Raw genomic sequence first — 6,000 nt, forward strand, 5'->3', positions numbered from 1 at the left:
CAGATGCTTCGTGCTAACTGCCGAGTCTTGGAGTCCCCGGGGACAAGATGGCCGACAATACTGCTTTCTTTGTAGGCTAAATAAATGCCCTGTCACTCCTTTCTCCGGCATCAATCTTACCCTAGCTGCCTTTAAACTGCTCTTTAAACAGGACCGACTTGATATCTCCAGATAAAAAAGATGGTTTAATACCCTTATCCACCTAGCCTGTTATGCATTTCAGGCTGCAAACATACTAGGGGTTTAACCCTTTTGGACTGGATCTGGATTGTTTGACTTTATTCTTGGATTGCATTTGTTAGGCATCATTTTGCCTTTGGGAGCAATGAACTTATACAATACTATATACATGGAGGGAACCCTTGCCTGTGTTCACATTATCATTATTATTATTATTATTATTATCATAATTATTATTCTTCTCGTTACTATTATTATTATCAATATTATTATTTTTATTATTATTATTATTATTTATTATTGTTAAATGCAATTGGTTGGTGTTCCTTGTCCCGGGTTGGTTAAAGATTGAAATCCTGACTCCAATGTTAGATTCAATATCAACTCTAAAATAAAAATACAATTTTATAAGATACCTAAATTGCAACAATTGCAGATTTCAAAAGCCGTTGAAACTTTTCTATAAGTTAAAAAAAACAATATTTATATCACAAAAGGTGTACATTTGAATATTTGAGCTGGGCAAACCTTTGCAGTTCTGTTTTGGACTGTGCCGACAGTTTACAATTACTAAAGTGGCAGAGGAGTGTGTCCTGGGGCTGAATTAAACAAATTGGAAAGAGTTTGCTGAACTACCAACCACTAATTTAAATCCGTAATCACCCATTCAAATTTAAAGATTATGTAGACTTGAATTGGTGATTTAAAATTTGATCCCGCGATCAGTAAAGGTCAACGACCTCTCTCTCAAATTCTTTAAATTCTGTCCTTGGTTAAAAATCAAATGAGTCTTAACTTTAGAACCCATTTACACCCATTAAATGAATATTTTTTTGTTGTGCTGATTCACTTTGATGGCGTTAATTTCTCTGATTCGTTCTTTATTTACATAAAAACTCTCACCTATTATTGGTATTATTAATGCTGTAAATATCATCATATGTATTCCGTCTCGTGGGCTGACTGAGCATACAAATAAATGTTTCAATTTAACCTTAAATGAGCTTTTATTGTTATTTTAGGCGACCCTCAATTTACAAAGCTATTACTTTAAAGAGACTTAAGCATAACTTCAAGTGATCCCCTCTATATGCAGAAATGTCAATTCCCGATTCTTAATTTGGAAAAATGATTATTTTCATTGTGGTTTCTCTACAAAAGTGCCATGCTCATTTCTCTTGAGCTGAGATTTCGAAAGCTTAAATCCAAGTAAAACCAGGCTTATTGAAAGACTCAAGCGCCAATAAACCCCAAGTCAGGATTGGATCTGATTTTACCAATGAAAGACTGCAAAGAAAGCTTTCTCTTTGTAGCAGACAGATCAGCTGTGACAAGGAGATGTAAATTTCGAAAATTCAAACTTCAAGATACATCATTTTCATAGTTTCTTAATTTCATACATTTGATAAAATTTGTCAATAGAAATAATTCCTAGGTTATTAAATGAAATAGTTTTTACGAAATTCACGATCATCAGCTTTTAAAGACCCAAGCCTTCAAGAGCAAAAATACCAAAGAGGTTGGTTTTTACTAAACCCAAGGCCATCCAAAACCCAAGTCTAGACTATAGCTTTACTTGGGTCTAAGTAGACACTGATAGCCTCTGACTGGGTTTCACTTGGATTTAAGCTTTTAAAATCTAAGATCTGGAGGAAAAAAATTGGGAAATTATCAGGGTTTTAAAACCTATTCCACTATTTTTTCTTGAGGTCGCTACCTCGCTACCTTGCTAAAATCTTGTGTAACCGCCTGATATTTATTGTCAAAATTTTAAATCTTATTATGGCATTTTTTCATTGAACAGTCCCTTGTGTATGGAGAGAGAAACTTTGATTGAGATATGGATTCACGACGACCATCTAAAAACATTTGTGATTTTCATTATTCATTCATGCATATTTGTTTTTTAAACCCTTCTTGATACTGGGTGTCCTGATAAACATGGGTATTAAGTGATGAATACGATATCGTCTTTGTTCGCGAAAAAATTAAAGAGGGGTCAGACTGAATCCTAAAAAAGGCAGATTCAGTCGCTCGCTACTAATTTTTACTGTTCTATCTGTTGCATTATTATCAAAATTACATCAAATCTGAAAAAAATGAGGTGGGATCAATGAACAAGAAAATGTACACCCCTGATTTGAAGATTACACAAAGACGACTTTTATTCCGCTAAATACTGGGTATGGCTGTACATTGTACAGTGTACCTGCAGTATTGGACAAATCTTTCAGTTCTTCTAAACGCTCAGAGATGGGATTTCTTTGTGCCAGAATGGGGATTACTAATCCTTCCGGTTCCTGGAGGGACACTTCCGGTTTTACATGTTGTGAATGCACTTCCGGTGTTGAAGATGACGATGCTTTAGGTTGATCAGCAGTCTTGTCAATTTCCGTATCTGTCTGGAGTTGAGATTTTGGCTGCACTGGTTTTATTTTTCTTCCCATTTTAAGCAGTTTTAGATCATCTAATAAAACAGTTCTTTCAAGCATGTGAATAAGGTTAAACCCAAAAAGAATGATACAGACAACTAAAAATTTGTATGAGATATTTTTTGAAAAATATAAAACCAATATAACTATTTAACGCCTAGAAACAAAGTCTCATAATATATTAGTTAGAGTATTTTACTACTGATAAAGTTTGCTAAAGTAAACATGTTTGTTTTTTAAAGTTAAATTTTAAGGTGGAAAATGTAGGAAATTTAAGGTTCAAAAAGTATAAAGGGAGTGTTTGCGAAAAATTAAAGGGGGTTTAGGCAAGGAGAAAACAATCGCATTTGATCGCTACTAATCTTACTTTTATCTGTTGCGTCTATAAAGAGAAAATTGTAAAAACGACTTATACTGAAGAACGCAGCGTCCATACAAATTCAGAAAGTTGCAATATTGTACTCGTTTCGTAAATAATCAGTTTAATTTCAAACAAATCATTCAGATATTACAACCTATAGTCTATGATTATTTTTCGACGCATTCGTATGTAATTAATATTTCATAATATTTGTTATTTATTTTATATACAATGCACTTAATACAACTTTTTTCCGTTAGGTTCCTCTGCCACGTGTAATCATTCAAAGCATCGAGAGCATGAATACATCTGGCGGCCAACTATTTCGGCGTTTTAGTTTTATGTGCGTTGTATACAAATCGAATAAAAATATCATGAAATATTAGCTTTAAACGAATGCGTTGAAAAATAATAGATGACTAAATCAAAATATCTGAATGATTTGTTTGAAATTAAATTGATTTTTTTATGATACAAGTCGTAAATTGCAACTTTCTAGATGTGTTTGGACGCTCTGTTCTTCAGTATGAGTCGTTTTTTAACAATTTTCTCCTTACAGACGAAACAGATATAAGTAAGATTAGTAACAATCAAAAGCGATTATTTTTCCCCCTTTAATTTTTCGCGAACACTCCCTTTAAAGTAGGAAAAATAGGAAATGATATGGATTTCACAATCACAATTGAAGTATGTTTTTGGGGTGTTTTATACGAAAAAAAACATGTTATTTTCACAATCGGAAGGTGGACCAAAATTTGCTGCAAAGACGAGTGTAAAGTGGCTCATTTGTGTTTATTTGATATCAGTATTTTTTTAATCTTTTTTTTCGTGAGAACAAGAAAACTGTGAAATAGGAAGACATCATTTAAGCAATAATTACGTGTAATTGATGTTATTACAAAACAAATAGTCTTACTGCAGTAGTCGGCGTTTTATATCAATACATTGAAGACGACTTTTGTAATTAAGTTTTGAAATTTCACAAGCTTTTTCACATTACAAGTTCTCACGTAAGCACATGCAGTACAATTGCCCTGTCTCATATTAATTGAACTACTTAAAGTCATAACTTGAATCTAAAAGTTGCAATGTCTACTTATTCCAGAGTTTCTGGTTTTCACTGTATAAAAAACAAGAAATCCTCCAAGTATATCGGATGCTGAGTACACGAGAACTGGATTAACGAACACGAAGTATTGATCTTGAAAAGATTAAATGTAAAAGAATTAAGATAGAATTAATTAATTCGTATTATCATGGGGAATATACGGATATGGAAAGATCTTAAGTTTGCATGATTTTAAAAAGATACAGTGTAATCTACTCTGGATGAGACAATAATGACGACCTAAAGCTAAAAAAAATTACAGAACTTCTAAGACATCGAAAGTATAAAATGTCGTCTTGACAATTTTTTAAATCTCAGTAATTGTAAAAATAAATAAATAGCCATGAAATATGCGAAAACAATTTTCAAGAGCTTTATATAATTATTTAACAAAAAACGAAATATCTGCAGAATTCTATTATCAGTAGGTTAAGAAAACGACATTTTACTAATTTTTTTCGAATTCTCCAAAGTTCTTGGTTAAACTGTAAGTTATTGTTGACATGACTTAAAAGTTTCATGGTAACCAATGTGGATGCAAGACTATGACGACAAAAAATAAATTGTTTGCATAAATTTAAAATGATACAGAGCTTTTCAAAACCCACTGGTGACTGCAAAACGATCGTTTTTTTAAAAATGATCGTCTTTGAAATAAACTTTCGGTAATGAATATAAGTTTTATGACAATTAATTTCAATTTGTTTTCAGAAAGATAACGTTTAGAATGTGGTTTTAAATGTTTCTTTTTTTATCGAAACAAATAACCTGAATGTTTACTGACCTCGGATTTTCCGACCAAAAATGTATTTTTCTCTTTAAAAGGTCGTTAATGATCGTTAACGAAGTGTTGTCGTTAACGGCTGTTAACAAAGGATTGTCTTTAATGGTCGATAACAAAGGGTTGTTTTAAAAATAACCCTTTATAAAGGATAGTTTTTAAAAACGACCATATTAAAAAAAAGATTGGTTTATTTGAAAATGAAAACGATCGTTTTTAAAGCTGATCGTTTGATAAAAATATATTTTAAAAAACCGATCGTTCTTAAAAACGATCGTTTCGTTTTTCGTTTTTCCTTCATCTTTTTCGACCAAGAAATGTATTTTTTTAAAGGTCGTAAACGATCGTTAACGGTTGTTAACGAAGGGTCGCCGTTAACGGTCGTTAATGAAGGGTCGTTTTAAAAAACGATCGTTTTTAGAGCAGATAGTATTTAAAAACTATGTCTATTCTTTAAATCGAACGTTTTTTAAAACTCAAAATAATCGTTTTTAAAAATGACCATTTTAAAAAACTATATTTAAAAAAAACGATCAGTCTTATAAACGAACGTTTCGTTTTTTCTTCGTCATTTTAAAACGAAACGTTCGTTTTTTAAAAATGTGGAAACGATCCTTCCCTTATCGCAGGTAATTTCGCGCTCTTTTTGTAGAATTTTAACCAGTTGATATCAATGGCCGGTCTTCAAGATGCAAACGTGTAAATTTTGATCAGTTTGAAACTTTTGTAGGATGAGATAAGCAGCGCCTAACCAATAAAAAGGGATATTTCTTAATTTTAATAGCTATATTCATGAATCTTTCACGTCATCTTCAATCTACAATATTAGCTCAGGCTGTAAAAATGTTAAAGTGTTAAGCAAAATATATAAGTATTTAACCCTTACAACTGGATAATCTTGGCTAGTTGCCAATAAGCGATAACATGTTTTTTTCAGCCTTCTTTAACTAAATCAAATAAAAATTGTCAAAAGTTACTTCTGCAGTTCTGAGATTGACAATTATTAAACATGAAGAGTTGCAATTAACAACAAAGATTTTCCTACAAAAATCTGAAAAAAAATCTCTAAATAAGATCGAAAAAAATATCGCTCTTACATATACTTCCCCCATACATTCATCGTCCTCCCTTACCCCCC

The sequence above is a fragment of the Eurytemora carolleeae genome, unplaced genomic scaffold, assembly GCF_000591075.1.
Source record: "Eurytemora carolleeae unplaced genomic scaffold, Eaff_2.0 scaffold393, whole genome shotgun sequence".
In the NCBI taxonomy this organism is placed as follows: domain Eukaryota; kingdom Metazoa; phylum Arthropoda; class Copepoda; order Calanoida; family Temoridae; genus Eurytemora; species Eurytemora carolleeae.